The following is a 17,687-nucleotide window of genomic DNA, read 5'->3' as shown; positions in this document are numbered from 1 at the left end:
AAACAAAAATGTTACGCACGAAGGAGCAAGGTAAAAACCTACAAGACCAAATAAATGAAGACAAAATAGGCAACCTACCTGAAAAAGAATTCAGAGTAATGATAGTAAAGATGATCCAAAATCTCGGAAACAGAATGGAGAAAATACAAGAAACATTTAACAAGGATCTAGAAGAACTAAAGAGCAAACAGTGATGAACAACACAATAAATGAAATTAAAAATACTCTAGAAGGAATCAATAGCAGAAGAACTGAGGCAGAAGAACGGATAAGTGACCTGGAAGATAAACTGTTGGAAATAACTGTCAGGGAGCAGAATAAAGAAAAAAGAATGAAAAGAATTGAGGACAGTCTCAAAGACCTCAGGGACAACATTAAACACACCAACATTCGAATTACAGGGATCCCAGAAGGAGAAGAGAAAAAATAAAGGGTCTGAGAAAATATTTCAAGAGCTTATAGTTGAAAACTTCCTTAACATGGGAAAGGAAAGAGTCAGTCAAGTCCAGGAAGCACAGAGAGTACCATACAGGATAAACCCAAAGAGAAACATGCTGAGTCACATATTAATCAAACTATCAAAAATTAAATACAAAGAAAGAATATTAAAAGCAGCAAGGGAAAAGCAACAAATAACATACAAGGGAATCCCCATAAGGTTAACAGCTGATCTTTCAGCAGAAACACTGCAAGCAGGAAGGAAGTGGCAGGACATATTTAAAGTGATGAAAGGGAAACACCTACAACCAAGATTACTCTATGCAGCAAGGATATCATTCAGATTCGATGGAGAAATTAAAACCTTTACAGATAAGCAAAAGTTAAGAGAATTCAGCACCACCAAACCAGCTTTACAACAAATGCTAAAGGAACTTCTCTAGGCAGGAAACACAAGAAAAGGAAAAGACCTACAAAAACAAACCCAAAACTATTAAGAAAATGGGATTAGGAACATACCTATCGATAATTACCTTAAATGAAAATGGATGAAATGCTCCAACAAAAAGACATAGACTGGCTGAATGGATACAAAAACAAGACCCGTACATATGTTGTCTACAAGAGACCCACTTTGGACCTAGGGACACATACAGACTGAAAGTGAGGGGATCGAAAAAGATATTCCATGTAAATGGAAATCAAAAGAAAGCTGGAGCAGCAATTCTCATATCAGACAAAATAGACTTTAAAATAAAGACTATTACAAGAGACAAAGAAGGACACTACATAATGATCAAGGGATCAATCCAAGAAGAAGATATAACAACGGTAAATATTTATGCACCCAACATAGGAGCACCTCAATACATAAGGCAAATGCTAACAGCTATAACAGGGGAAATTGACAGTAACACAATAATAGTAGGGGACTTTAACACCCCACTTTCACCAATGGACGGATCATCCACAATGAAAATAAATAAGGAAACACAAGCTTTAAATGACACATTAAACGAGATGCATTTAATTGATACTTATAGGACATTCCATCCAAAAACATTAGAATACACTTTCTTCTCAAGTGCTCATGGAACATTCTCCAGGATAGACCACATCTTGGGTCACAAATCAAGCCTTGGTAAATATAAGAAAATTGAAGTCATATCAAGTATCTTTTCCAACCATAACGCTATGAGAATAGATATCAAATACAGGAAAAAAACTGTAAGAAATACAAACACATGGAGGGTAAACAATACACTACTAAATAACCAAGAGATCACTAAAGAAGTCAAAGGAAATCAGAAAATACCTAGAAACAAATGACAATGAAAACATGACGACCCAAAACCTATGGGATGTAGCAAAAGCAGTTCTAAGAGGGAAGTTTATAGCAATACAATCCTACCTCAAGAAACAAGAAACATCTCAAATAAACAACCTAACCTTACACCTAAAGCAATTAGAGAAAGAAGAACAAAAAACCCCCAAAGTTAGCAGAAAGAAAGAAATCATAAAGATCAGACAAGAAATCAATGAAAAAGAAATGAAGGAAACAATAGCAAAGATCAATAAAACTAAAAGCTGGTTCTTTCAGAAGATAGCCAAAATTGACAAACCATTAGCCAGACTCATCAAGAAAAAAAGGGAGAAGACTCAAATCAACAGAATTAGAAATGAAAAAGGAGAAGTAACAACTGACACTGCAGAAATCCAAAGGGTCATGAGAGATTACTACAAGCAACTATATGCCAATAAAATGGACAACCTGGAAGAAATGGACAAATTCTTAGAAAAGCACAACCTGCCAAGACTGAACCAGGAAGAAATAGAAAATATAAACAGACCAATCACAAGCACTGAAATTGAAACTGTGATTAAAAATCTTCCAACAAACAATAACCCAGGACCAGATGGCTTCACAGGCGAATTCTATCAAACATTTAGAGAAGAGCTAACACCTATCCTTCTCAAACTCTTCCAAAATATAGCAGAGGGGGGAACACTCCCAAACTCATTCTACGAGGCCACCATCACCCTGATACCAAAACCAGAAAAGATGTCACAAAAAAAGAAAACTACAGGCCAATATCACTGATGAACACAGATGCAAAATTCCTCAACAAAATACTAGCAAACAGAATCCAGCAGCACATTAAAAGGATCATACACCATGATCAAGTGGGGTTTATCCCAGGAATGCAAGGGTTCTTCAATATACGCAAATCAAGCAATGTGATAAACCATATTTAAAAAGTGAAGGAGAAAAACCATATGATCATCTCAATAGATGCAGAAAAAGCTTTCGACAAAATTCAACACCTATTTATGATAAAAACCCTCCAGAAAGTAGGCATATAGGGAACTTACCTCAACATAATAAAGGCCATATATGACAAACACATAGCCAACGTCATTCTCAATGGTGAAAAACTGAAACCATTTCCAATAAGATCGGGAACAAGACAAGGTTGCCCACTCTCACCACTATTATTCAACATAGTTTTGGAAGTTTTAGCCACAGCAATCAGAGAGGAAAAAGAAATAAAAGCAATACAAATTGGAGAAGAAGTAAAACTGTCACTGTTTGCAGATGACATGATACTATACATAGAGAATCCTGAAGATGCTACCAGAAAACTACTAGAGCTAATCAATGAATTTGGTAGGGTAGTGGGATACAAAAGTAATGCACTGAAATCTCTTGCATTCCTATACACTAATGATGAAAAATCTAAAAGGGAAATTAAGGAAAGACTCCCATTTACCATTGCAACAAAAAGAATAAAATACCTAGGAATAAACCTACCTAAGGACACAAAGACCTGTATGCAGAAAACTATAAGACACTGATGAAAGAAATTAAAGATGATACAAACAGATGGAGAGATGCAGCATGTTCTTGCATTGGAAGAATCAACATTGTGAAAATGACTCTACTACCCAAAGCAATCTACAGATTCAATTCAATCCCTATCAAACTACCACTGGCGGGGCTTCCCTGGTGGTGCAGTGGTTGAGAATCTGCCTGCCAATGCAGGGGACACGGGTTCGAGCCCTGGTCTGGGAAGATCCCACATGCCGCGGAGCAGCTAGGCCCGTGAGCCACAATTACTGAGCCTGCGTGTCTGGAGCCTGTGCTCCACAGCGAGAGGCTGTGATAGTGAAAGGCCCGTGCACCGCGATGAAGAGTGGCCCCCACTTGCCGCAACTAGAGAAAGCCCTCGAACACAAACGAAGACCCAACACAGCCAAAAATAAATAAATAAATAAATAAAATTTAAAAAAAAAACAAAAAAACTACCACTGGCATTTTTCACAGAACTAGAACAAAACATTTCACAATTTGTATGGAAACACAAAAGACCCCTGATAGCCAAAGCAATCTTGTGAAAGAAAAATGCAGCTGGAGGACTCAGGCTCCCTGACTTCAGACTGTACTACAAAGCTACAGTAATCAAGACAGTATGGTACTGGCACAAAAACTGAAATATAGACCAATGGAACAGGATAGAAAGCCCAGAGAAAAACCCATGCACATATGGTCACCTTATCTTTGATAAAGGAGGCAAGAGTATACAGTGGAGAAAAGACAGCCTCTTCAATAAGTGGTGCTGGGAAAACTGGACAGCTACATGTAGAAGAATGAAATTAGAGCACTTCCTAACACCATACACAAAAATAAACTCCAAATGGATTAAAGACCTCAATGTAAGGCCAGACACTATAAAACTCATAGGCAGAACACTCTATGACATAAAACACAGCAAGATCCTTTTTGACCCATCTCCTAGAGAAATGGAAATAAAAACAAAAATAAACAAATGGGACTTAATGAAACTTAAAAGCTTTTGCACAGCAAAGGAAACCATAAAAAAGACGAAAAGACAACCCTCAAAATGGTAGAAAATATTTGCAAACGAAGCAACTGACAAAGGGTTAATCTCCAAAATATACAAGCAGCTCCTGCAGCTCAATATCATAAAAATAAACAACCCAATCTAAAAATGGGCAGAAGACCTAAACAGACATTTCTCCAAAGAAGATATACAGACTGCCGACAAACACATGAAAAGATGCTCAACATCAGTAATCATTAAAGAAATACAAATCAAAACTACAGTTAGGTATCACCTCACACTGGTCAGAATGGCCATCATCAAAAATTCTACAAACAATAAATGCTGGAGAGGGTGTGGAGAAGAGGGAACCCTCTTGCACTGTTGGTGGGAATGTAAATTGATACAGCCACTATGGAGAACAGTATGGAGGTTCCATCAAAAACTAAAAATAGAACTACCGTATGACCCAGCAATCCCACTACTGGGAATATATGCTGAGAAAACCATAATTCAAAAAGAGTTATGTACCACAGTGTAACACAGTGTTCATTGCAGCTCTATTTACAATAGCCAGACATGGAAGCAACCTTAGTTTCCACTGACAGATAATGGATAAAGAAGATGTGGCACATATATACAATGGAATATTACTCAGCCATAAAAAGAAACGAAATTGAGTTATTTGTAGTGAGGTGGATGGACCCAGAGTCTGTCATACAGAGTGAAGTAAGTCAGAAAGAGAAAAACAAATACCGTATGCTAACACATATATATGGAATCTAAAAAAAATAAAAAATAGTTCTGTAAAACCTAGGGGCAGGACAGGAATGAAGATGCAGACGTAGAGAATGGACTTGAGGACACGGGGAGGGGGAAGGGTAAGCTGGGACAAAGTGAGAGAGTGGCATGGACTTATGTATACTACCAAATGTAAAATAGATAGCTAGTGGGAAGCAGCTGCACAGCACAGGGAGATCAGCTCAGTGCTTTGTGACCACCTAGAGGGGTGGGATAGGGAGGGTGGGAGGGAGACACAGAGGGAGGAGATATGGGGATATATGTATATGTATAGCTGATTCACTTTGTTACAAGGCAGAAACTAACACACCATTGTAAAACAATTATATTCCAATAAAGATGTTAAATAAATAAATAAATAAATAAATTATATATATATGTGTAATATCATATATATATTTGTTCTACCAGAGGGAGGGTATCTGTATGATCACTGAGATCTTCCTGTTTTTCTTTTGATCCCACCACAGATGATAAAATACCCTGGAGCATGAGAGTAGCTACTTAACAGGCTGTGGCAGCGAGGACTGAGTAGCTCTTCTCCTGCAGCCAGAAACACACTGTGCACATCTGACTACATACTGAACTCACCCCACAGCCTCGTGAAGCACAGGTGTTGAGAAATAAGACAACTACGAAGAACAGTCTCTCCTAAGTGTGCCCAGATGGTCATCAGGACAACTTGGACTCAGTATTTTCAGTATTTTTTAGAGCTTTAATTGCCATAACTAGGGACCATAGTATCTGAATTTTATAGGTAGACAGAGTCCATGGAGGACTTCTAAACTCACACATTCAGTCATAGATAATAAAATCAACCTAAAATACATATGAATTTAAATTGTGGGTTTTCACATCAGATGGTTAAGTCAGCATCTGAAACCCGAAAAATGCAGGCTGCTTTCCGTAATGAAACCTATTGATTTCACTCACTCTCTATATCAAGCCTTCTTTTGTCTCTTTCTATCATGTTTTGTTCATGTCCTGTAGACAGTGTGTATGCTGGTTTCTATTTCCTAGAAATGTGTCTCTCGAGTCCGATTTTGCCATTATGAAAACCAAGGACTTTAGTCCTGCACAAGTGTCATGTTATTTAAACACACAAACCACAGAATATGTAAATAAAAATCATCACCACCATGTATAAAGGCAGGGAACAGAGACATTACCGTCCAATAGTAAATTCCATCATTGTTTGCGTGTTTGTTTGTCACAGCCTTTATTAAGCATGCTACTTTCGGGACTGTGTCCACAAGCTCCAAAATGACCTAAAGACGAAGCGTGGAGACCAGGAGGGAAGCAGAGAGAGGTGGGGCGAGAGGCCCAAAATACAGGGGGTTAATGCAAGGAGGACTTGAGTCCAGAGCGGAGGCTTTCTCACTTCATAAATTACCATCTTGATGTACATTCAATACTGGCGAATTCGGTGCACAAGTCATGCAAAGAATGTCCGTGGGTGGTGAAGGCTGACAGAAGGGGTCAGGCAGCAGTGTCTGTGGCTCTGGATGCTTTGTTAACGGCCCCAGATTTCAAGCAGATACGAGTACATTCTTCACATACCTGAGAGTGCCCGGTGCTCCAGCACACTGTTTCCATCTCTAAGTGGATCTCGAAAGCTCTTTCTAACTAAAACGCTGGCAATGAAACAATCCCATCACTAAATGTCGCTGTCATTTTGTCTTTTGTGTGATTGGTTGCAGATGTTGGTTCGAAAAAATGCTTCGGGGTCCTTGTCACCCACCTGCCATCCGTCCACACTCAGCCACCGACTGGGAGAAACACTGAGCAGCCGCTAGGCTATTGTGATCTGGCTTCTAAACTTACATTTTCTTACCTCCACTTACCGGTGCTTATTTTGTAAAAGAAATGTCCAAGGGTTTTAGATGATAGTATAAGGCAATAATGAATACCTTAGATAACTTTATTAGACATCGATTAAACTTTAACACATTCTTATAGAAATACAAGAAATATCAAATATACACAAATTCAGGACAAAGTTTAATTCAAAATAGAATTGGACTGGGAAAGCAGGAATATTACTTAGTCCTATCTTTAACAGAAATAAAAAATGAAGGCTGTAACAACTAGATGTTTTCTTAAGTGAAGGAAAGCCTAAGGCTCATTTTTTAAAAAGTTAATAGTAGATAACCTGAAAAGTTACTTTTAAGGCTATTGTATTTACGTGTGGAACGTATTTCAAAGCATGGCATTTTAATATTCTTTATAAGATATGACAAACAAGGGTTTTATTTTTGTTATTGCTATATAATTAAAAGTTGTAGAAGCCAGGAGGTGTAATCATATTACACTGCTTAACTGTAAATATTATTAGTCATATTAATGTACACTCTGATTACTGATTTATCAAAAGGGAGATATACGTATTTTGGAAGAATGGGAGGGGGGTAGTCTATGGGTATGGGGGATTATATAAAATAGATTAATTCTCAACCTGAATACAGGCAGACCTCGTTTTTAAATTTATTGTGCTTCACAGGTAATGGGGTTTTCACAGATTGAAGGTTTGTGGCAACCCCACATCAGAGCAAGTCTGTCGGCACCATTTTTTCCAACAATATTTGCTCACTTTGTGTGTGTGTTACATACTGGTAATTTTCACAGTATTTCAAACTTTTTCATTACTATTACATTTGTTATGGTGATCTGTGATCAGTGACTTTACTACTTTGACTTTACTACTACCACTCCCTGAAGGCTCAGATGATGGTTAGCAAGTTTTAGCAATAACCTATTTTTTTTTTTTTTTGAAATTGGTTAGGTATCAAGGGGAGGTAGAAAGGAACTTGATTAGATACCACGGGTGGGGGAATTCTTTTTTTTTTTTTTTTTTAGACACCAATTGTACTTGAACATTTGTTATTTTATTTTATTTTATTTTTAATTTATTTATTTATTTTTGGCTGTGTTGGGTCTTCATTTCTGTGTGAGGGCTTTCTCTAGTTGTGGCAAGCGGGGGCCACTTTTTGTCGCGGTGCACGGGCCTCTCACTATCACGGCCTCTCTTTTTGCAGAGCACAGGCTCCAGACGCGCAGGCTCAGTAGTTGTGGCTCACGGGCCTAGTTGCTCCACGGCATGTGGGATCTTCCCAGACCAGGGCTCGAACCCGTGTCCCTGCTTTAGCAGGCAGATTCTCAACCACTGCGCCACCGGGGAAGCCCCGTATTTTTAATTAAGGTATGTACATTGTCTTTTTAGACAACATGCTATATTGCACACTTAATAGACTACAGTATAGTGTAAACATAACTTTATTTGCGCTGGAAACAAAAAAGTTATGGTGACACACTTTATCTCAATACTCACTTTATTGCTGTGGTCCAGAGCCAAACCCGCAATATCTCTGAGGTTTGCCTATATAAGGAGAGTAATAGATATCGTCTAAAAGCTAGAAATCAAGAAATAGCTGTCCAAGCATTTATTTGGGAATTCCGTGGTAAATTACATTAGAAACAGCTGAAAGATAGGAAAGAGTAGAACAAAAATTAGGAGGATGGGCTGAGGACCATCATTTTTCTTAGACAATTGTGTTTTTTTAATTGTCAGTGTCAGAGTGCCACTTGAATATATGCACATTATTACTTTGATAATTTTAAACACTTTAACAAATTTTTTAAAGAAATTAAGTCCTTCTATTAAAAAAAAATTTTTTTTGGTGTAGACTACAGCAATATTTCTCTTTAGTTAATATAGAAAAGTAGAAATGATAATTAGCCAACCTATTATTTCTTACCAAAATATTAAAACAGCGTTGAGAACAATCAAAACTAAAGAATATAGCCTGCAATTCTGCTTTCCTAGTAAATAAAACTATCGTCATTTTCCTGTCCAGACTTGTAAAGAACTTCAGCCTATTGATCAGGACTGCAACTTTGAGACGTGCTACCTTGGTACGAATCCTGGTCGTATCTCTTATTCTGTGATTTGAACAAGTAAGTTAACCTACTTAGTGGGCACATACATCACTACATTATTTAAAGGTTGAATAAGATGATAAGTGTAAGACACGTACCTTGTGCCCAGCACATATTCAGGTTAGGTAAATGTTGGTTTTTCTCTTGTCCATGGCTGAAATCAAAGCGTGGGTATATTTTTGCATCTGTCTACATACACTCGATTCATGAGCCACTTTCCAGCTTCCGACACTACCATGCCCTCATCGTGCCCATCCTGCGTTCTGCTAACTCCTACCCACTCTTTAGAAATGCCTTCACTAGTGGCCCCTGTGCACAGTGATTGCCCCTCTTCCGTGTCATCATCTGTAGCATCCTGCTTATTTCCCTAACAACACTACCATGCAAAATAATTATTTCTGTGTGTAACTATTTCTTCGGTATCTATTTGTGTCTGATAACAGACTTTAAACTCTTCAGGGCAGGGAGGATTTCTCTCTCAATCATTATTATAACCTCAGCTCTGAACACAGTGTTTGACACATAGTAGGTGGTCAGGGAGTGACCGACCAGTAACTGTGGTGTGACTTTCCGTAGGTCTCTGAACTGTTTCTTTCTTCACTGTCTCCCTTACTATCAGAATACTTCCAATTTCAGCGTCTTCCACTTACTGGCAGTATGCTGAAAAATGCTCTAGGAATAGGGATTGTTCTTGTTTGGGATTATATATGTTTAATAAACACACCAAAGTGTGAAGATCTCTGTCTCAGTTCTCAGATCTAGTCTTATACTACCATACTCCTGTAATCACCGACTCAAATCGGTGATTCAACGTATGTCTGAACGTTTAAGTGAAAAAATACACCAAGACCATCCATCAGGCAGTTAGGAGGCTTCCTTGAGCTTAGTTCCACTTTACAGCGTTGTTTTTCTTAATCCATCTTCCTAGTGGCCAAATCCTTTGTACAATTGATGCCTCATCTTTTAAGAGGAGAACAGTACAACATGGAACACTCTTGTCCTCTTGGTTTGTTTTTTTTTTTTACGTTTTTATAATTTTTTCTAAATGCCCATATTCCTCCTCCTTAAATGTGATTTGATACCTTCTCATTGAAAGCACACGTACTAGAAATATTTCAAAAAATCTCCTTTTGTGAGTCACTTTTTTAGGGAAGCCTTCCCTGGTTATTATCTAAGCCTGACTTATCCCTGGTTATTATCTAAGTCTGACTTAGGTCCCTCCTCACCCAGGCATCATTGTCACCGTCACCAATATCATTCTTATTATCACCATCCTGTAAAAACTGCTGAGAGCCTGTGTGTGTGGCGTTACACTAAATGCTATACATGTACTATGTTGTCTAATTATGTGAAAGCAAACAAACCTCTAGTCACAGTGACTGCCTTATTACAAAACCAAACCCCTAAACTTGGTACGTCAGGTCAAACGAGTTATTTGGCTTTGCCCCAGTTTCAGTTTTATTTAAGCTGGTGTAAAGCAGATTGTTTCTTTTCCATTTTGGTGGAAGCATAGAGACTGAGTATTTGTTTTTCAGTACTGGATTAAAAAAATTTTTTTTTAATTATTGATTTTTTTACTGAACTGTGTATCTAAGATGTTGGCTGTCAATTAGCTTTGATAAATGGGAAAATATATACATATATTATATATATACATATAAATCTATATATTTATATAGATGATATAAATATAATTACTATATTATATTATATATGCAATACATACATGGTATACATAAATATTAGATATGATTATCTACCAAAGCTAATTGATAGTAATATATACAAAATACAATTATATAAAACTATGTATGTATTAAGGTATCTATACACATGTACAAACATATATGAACTTATATGTATTCATGGTTTATTCACATATACCTTCTCTCATGATTCAGCTAAGGCCATCATGAAACAGAGTATTTAACTCAGAAATGAAACTTGGATGTGACCTCGTACACAGGGAACCCCCGTTACTGACTTGTCACGTTACTGAACGTCGTCTTTTCTTCCTTGAGTCGGGATAAAGCAGACCTGTCCTCTAAAGTCATTTCAGTGTCGCTTTACCCAGAGATAACTACCAGCAAGGCCGCATGGATTCAAGGTGAGTCTTCGCTGTAGCAGATTATATACTAAAAAAACCCCTAGCATTATAGTTTTTCCATTTTTCATCCTTTTGAAAACCTTAATCTTATTGCTATGAATGTGATTGCACGAAGCTATAAATTCCTCACTTAATCATTTTTAAATCTCTCTGACCGTGGCCAGGAGTTGGAAATACATAAATGTTAAATTTTATGCTTTTTTCCATGTTCCCATACCCTGCTCTTCTATTAAAAACTCATCTGTTACCTAATCAAAGGAAAATGGATAAGAAAAGCTTATTGTAGTCCAAGGAACATTCCTTTTTGCATGAATTTACCAACTTTAATAGGAATGTAGGCTGACTGACAAAACTTGGAGTTTTCAGAAACGGCAGGACTGAGTGGGAAAGGACACGTCCCACCTCCTGCTTTGCTTCTCCCCAGCGTCAGTGTAAAAATATCTGCTTTGCAATCTGTGTTTGGGTGCACTCCGTCACCAGAAATATTCCTCTTGGGACTCAAGTATATTTCCTTCTGATTGTTTTATAATTTCAAAGTCAGACTCAGTTTTCATGGCGTTTTATCCCAGAGGAGGATAGGTAATGCTTGGGTCAAAAATGCACCTTTTTCATAAAAGAAAGGATGGGCGCCCTGGCTTCAGCAGAACTGTTTTGCTCTAAGTACCTTTCACTGCAGTTCAGCATAGGCTGACCATCAAGCTGACAGCAGGAGTTTCCAATATTTTGTTTTGGTTCTTTCAAGGTGGGAGGAGTCTGGCTTTACAGCTTAAAGGATTTCTTTCCAGCTCCTTCTTTTTCTAGTATAAGATCTTGGGCAACTACTTGCTTTTCTTCTTAGCCTTCTTAGTTTTCTCATTGGCAAAATGGCCATAATCACACTTACTGCAGGGGTTTCTACTGATGTTTTGAGGTCTAAAAGGAATAAGGTTTTTATGTCACATCGCAAATAGAGGACTATCAGTCCTCGGTACGTAATATCGTCAAGCTGTATGATACCTATGGTTTCCAAACTAAGTTTGAATGATGATTTTCATATTTGTCAGAACTCTGAGGAAGTGGTTGATTCCAGGATGCAGGCAGAGAAAATACAACGTAGACTTGGAGCATTCTGTGTTACTAGAGAGTGAAGTGCTCAGGAGAGGACAGGACATATTACAAGGGCACAGAGGCCGACATGAGAGAGCTCCCGATGGCCAAGCCGGGAATAATTTGAACAACAGAAATAAATGGAGTACTGGATTACCACCCACAGAATAAAATAAAGATCCATGAGTCCAACATCCTGGTGTAAGTACATAATTGAATAAATAATGAATAGAGAAGAGGGATAGCTCTTCTTTACAGAGTTCCAGTTGATGAATGTAGAAGCAATTAGGAAAATACAAAGTCAGCACTAGATCAGCACTAGAACACCACAGTAATAGTTGTTGTTGGCAAGATTCACCAAATGGTATGAGTGAAAATTTAAGGAGAAACAGAATCGTTGCATTACCCTCAAAGTATCTCTCCCAAGATATTTATTAATTGCAAAGGGAAATCATTATCTTTATAATGGAAAAAGCTACAGACACCATCTTAACTAAGTAATCAAGGTAAATATCCCTGATGATAAAACATCTCGGCATCATATACCCTCAGGATGTCGCCCTGAGAAAGGCCCATCACTTCTGTGATCTCCTTTAAAAAAATGGACAACTTCAATATAATAATAAAAAATAGGACAAACCCCAATGAGGGGACATTCTATAAAACAACTGACCAGTACACCTTGAGCGCCAAGGTTCTGAAAGAAAAGGAGAGATTAAGGAAACGAAGGAGACGAAAAACTAAATTCAGTGTGAGCTCCTGCGTTGGACCCTGGAACAGAAATACGGACGTTAGTGGAAAAATACCAGTGTTAACTGCTTAGTTTTGGTAATCGTACTATGATTACGTAAGATATTAACACTGTGAGGGACCAGGTGAAGGGTGTGGGCAACTTCTTTGTAAGCCTAAGTTTAATTTTTTTAAATAAAAAGTTGAAATATCTGTTAGGACAAAGTTGTCATTCTTCTTTGGGAATATATCTAGCCATATCACTGAAATTGCATATTTCTAATTATATTACCAATAATTTTACAAAGTTTTGAGGGAAATTATCTGAATCTATCCCTGAGTACATGCCCTCTTTCAGAGCTAAATCCTGTTGCCCTTCATCAACAATATTTTAATTTGGGGGCATGGGGCAGCTTGACCTCTGGGTCACAGAATGATTTGAAGAGAAGCAAACTCATATGAAATCATGAACTAGAATGAACTCAGAGATGGTACCCAGGAATTGTCTGGAAATCTCTGTGAAAGGCCATCAAGAGGGCAAAGAGGTTCAGGATGGAATGAACCCCAGACTTTATTTACCTTTCTGTTCTTCAGACTCTCGCCGCAGCCTTTCTCATCTGTTCAAGGAATGAAAAAGCATGTGATTTCCCTTGAGAATGAGCCTTGTGTGAGAAGCACCCTTGTAGAGGTCGGAGCAAGCATCAGGGTCCCCGAGCTGAGCACAGCACTAGTGGCCACCAGAGACGCAGCGGGGCCAGGCCCAGGCGTTGATGCGCTACGGGCACACTCATTGCAGGACGATGCAAAGACCATGTATATCGTTAATCAAAATGAAACACTTAACAAACATTTTCTTATTTAAACAACTCCACCGTCTTGTCCCAACCGTCACAGAACTTCTGGCTTTCCATACCAGGAAAACTTTTTAAAAAGAAGCTTTGAGACTGTGCTAGGCACATCAAAAATGGTTCGTTTATGAAAGTTCATTGTCGTTTAATTAGAGTAACAGGGTTTCCTAAGTGATACTGCTTTTGCTTTTTATTATATCCAATGCATGGGATTTCCAGTCAAAGTAAGGCAGATGTGCCCCATCATTTAGGTGCTCATTTCCCTGGTGACGGCTGGGCCGCGGTGCTCTGGTTCTGCCTCTCTGGGGCCGGGTCTGCATCTCAGAGGAGTTGTCGTAGTGCCTGGCAGGTGACTTCTGTCTCTGCTGTCGACTCGTAACCACGGGGAAAATTAATGCTAGGATGGGGGTCCTACATAGAAGGTCTTATAAAGACATTTAAGATAATTTTCTTATTTTTAAAGAATGAGATCTAAGAACAAAATAGTATTTCTTTCTAAAAGGAGAATTGTTCGACGATCCAGGAAATTATAAATTAAATGTCATGTCGGACTCCTGTTTCCCAGTGATTAAAGGACTTGGCTGGGGAGGCTCCTCTCCTCAACGCCCCCCATGTACGGAGAGACAGGTTCTGAGGGTTTCCTCTCAACTCTTCCAAGTATCTGGCACGTGCTCTTCCTAAAGCTTAAACGTAGCGAACCTTAAACTTTCTGGATCGTAAGCCCCTCTCGGAATATGATGAAATGTTTTGATTGTGGGAGAAGAAAGTCTATACACAAATCACCCCCCATTTTGCTTACTATTTCGGGTGCCGCCTAGATCTTGCGAAATCCATCCTCCGCCCCCGTGCACTGGAGAGCTGGGGAGAGTCCACTTCTATCTATGCAAACAAGAGTTCTCTTTTATTGCGTATTTTCCACGTGCTTAGCATGTATTTCATCTAATTCTCAAAATAATTCTGTGCATAACTCAGGCAGGTGCAAAATGAAAATGCAGGACCCTTGGTTTTAAAAACGTAGGAAAATAGTGCTTATAACGACACTGAAACACAGAGCTCTTTACTTTCTTCCCGGGTCGCTCACCCGTTCCTGGGGTTCTTTGGTTTGCTGCGTCACGTTGCCCTCCTCCTGCACAGGGGTACCCGATGGGCAAGCAGGGCCCCCTTCCCTCCCGCCGGGTGGGGCCCCCTGTGCTCTGGCTTCACGCGGGCGGAGCTCGTGGCCTCGAGCCCGACATCCCGCTTCCCAGGGGCCTGGGGTCAGGGCAGGGCTGGAAGGGTGGCCCGTGGACCACGGCGGTACCGGCCAGCGCCCCCGGGCCTCCGCCATCGCCCCGCCCATCGCCGGCTGGATGCGCTGCAGTGAGCGCCCAGCTCACCTTCACCCCAAGGTTTGGGCTTGGCTGCCCCAGTGGTCCCCGGGTGGCACGGAGCGGGAGGCCAGAGGGGACCTGGGGGGGCCGTGAAGGGGGAGCAGGCAGCTGAAAGCCCGTCCTGGGGAGAGGGGAGAAGCAGCAGTGGGGGAACTCACAGCCCCTTGTGAGCCCCGAGTCCCCCCATCCCATGCCCCCTTGTCCCACTGAACTTCACTTAAGAAACAGGTTCAGAGATGAAATGATTAAATGTCAAGACACTGGAGGTAAAGAAGATCCGGGTGTTTAGGTAACTGTCCAAGGCACAGAGAGTAATCCTGGAGCGGGGATTCAAAGCCCGGGCTGCCAGTGCCAAAGCCAGCGCTTAAGGACTCAGGCACACAGTGAGGTGGTGAGGACGGGTGTGGTCCAGCAGGGACCGAATCTAACATCCACCTGTACACCCACGGGGAACAGCCTCAGCCCACGGGAGGACCTCGTTAGTGTAACAGGGGAGAGCTAAATCGGACTCGGCGTTCTGTTTCTTTGACTTTAACATTTGCTTTTTGTTGCTTTTGTTATTATAATCATACGTAATGGCCTGCCTCGGGGAACTCTGCCCCTCTGCCTGAGTGTCAAACTGAAGTGCCTCTGTTCAGCTCCTAGGGAGACATCTGACCCCATCCACCTGGGGATGGCTGTGGGAAAGAAGAAATGAACACATCCCTTCCCCGAGGCTGGCCATCCCATGGGACATCTGCAAAACGTATGGCCTTTTTACTTTACTTCCCCATCCCCTCCCCGTCTCTGTGCTGTAAATGAAACTGGCATCCAGACCCCGAAAAGATGGTTTCTCAGAGACACTAGTCTGCCATCTCCTCGGTCTGCCAGCTTTCCGAATGAAGCCATCTTCCTTGCCTCCGCACCTCGCCTCTGATTCCCTGACCTGTAGCTCGGCAAGCAGAGCGAGCTTGGACTCGGTGACGTTAGGACCAAGGGAAACAAAGATGAGGGGCAAGGCCTCCCAAGTGTTCGGGGTTCCAAAGAGGAAGGGGTGGGATTGGGAAGGGGTTGGGCATGCCTGGCAGCAAGCAAATGGGAGGTGGGCAGGAGGGGAGGACAGACAGGGTCCCAGGAGCATTCTGCCGCATGCGTGTGGAAAACAAGTGCAGGGCCTGAGAGGCCACAGGAGGCCCCTGCCAGAGGCTCGGGAATCACAGTCAGCCAGGCTCACGGCGCTGAAGCCAGACGTCGTGAGAGGCAGGAGCACCCCGGAAGTCTAGCTGTGAAGCAAAAAAGAGAGTCAGAGACAGCACTGGAGACACCGCAGTGAAAGAACCTGCAGGTCTGGGTGACGGAGTGTGTGTGGAGTCAAGGCAGAGAGCCAGTCGGACCAGGGAAGGACGGATGAGGCCTCCGGACAGTCTGAATAATAATCCTTTTCAAAACACGAAAATCACCAAGCCCCACTGAATTTATTCATTCGGATTTAACTGTACAGCAACTCGACTGTACTGGCCTCACCTAAGCACTTTCTTCCCTGTGAGTCTTACCGGGATTCCTCCATGTCGCTAAACACATCAGGGTATTTCTGTAGCAGCATCGTCATGTCTCCAACCCAGACTCCCTAGAGAAGCGAGTGGAGATGCAGACTCTGACGCACGATTTGAGACTTCCCGCACAATTTCCACGGGCGCTCAGACAGCGGGGTACACCTGGCTTTTTGCCAGGCTGCGTGTTTCGTTGTTGTTTTTGTAACAGAGAGATGCGTCAGGCTACGCTGGCACCTGGACGAAGCTGCCCGGTCAGAACAGCTGTGGGCACGCAGCCTCCGTCTCTCCCCCCGGGCCCATCCATCCAAGCTGGGTGGGGTGGCCTCGGAGACAATATAAAACAGCCTAACTGTAGCTGAAACCAGCACCTTTCTTGCATATAATTTATTTTATGGTTCTTTCTTTCAGTCAAGTTTGTGCATTTTCTGGTATAGAATGTCTCTAACAAAGCGTTCTGGCTGATTGCTAGTCCGTTCAAAGAGTTCAACATTGCCAAGTCAAACTTACCCGTTTCAACGACTCCACCAAAGTTAGCTCACCCTCAAGAAGTCACACCTGCTCTTGGAAGAGTAGTTGCCTTTAACATAGAACTCTGCCGTCCACCAAGCATGTGGGCCACCTTCTGCACTAGGACAAGGCCCTTCTTCGGCCGCCCAGCTTGGCCTGGCCCTCCACTTCCTGCCCGAGGGAAGAACGTCGTTGTGCAGCTCACCACCAGATCTGCGCAGGAAAGGGAGCTCAAAACATTAACTTTATGATTATTTTTTAATTTATTTTTAAATTTAATTTTATTTATTTTTTATACAGCAGCTTCCTGTTAATTATCTATTTTATACGTGTTAGTGTATACATGTCAATCCCAATCTCCCAATTCATCCCACCACCCCCACCCCGCTTTCCCCCCTTGGTGTCCATACGTTTGTTCTCTACATGGGTGTCTCCATTTCTGCTTTGCAAACCAGTTCATCTGTACCATTTTTCTAGATTCCACATATATG

At 41.0% G+C, this 17,687-nt stretch overlaps 1 protein-coding gene across 2 annotated transcripts in view; it reads right to left on the bottom strand.

Moving 5' to 3' along the window:
• Positions 1 to 8,509: 8,509 nt before the first annotated feature.
• LOC309647633 (uncharacterized protein) overlaps positions 8,510 to 17,687 on the bottom strand; it is a 197,005-nt gene continuing 187,827 nt past the window's right edge. The window contains exon 7 of one of the 2 annotated variants that reach the window (XR_014256203.1): positions 8,510 to 17,367. The gene's annotated coding sequence lies outside the window, so the exon portion shown is untranslated. Of the gene's footprint in view, positions 17,410 to 17,687 lie in introns of both variants that reach the window. The other variant, XR_014256204.1, reaches the window with a different exon arrangement.

Source organism: Balaenoptera physalus, assembly GCF_965194825.1.
Source record: "Balaenoptera physalus genome assembly, chromosome: 18".
NCBI lineage: Eukaryota > Metazoa > Chordata > Mammalia > Artiodactyla > Balaenopteridae > Balaenoptera > Balaenoptera physalus.
The sequence above is the reverse complement of the archived record's forward strand: the minus strand, read 5'-3'. Positions and strand labels throughout refer to the sequence as shown.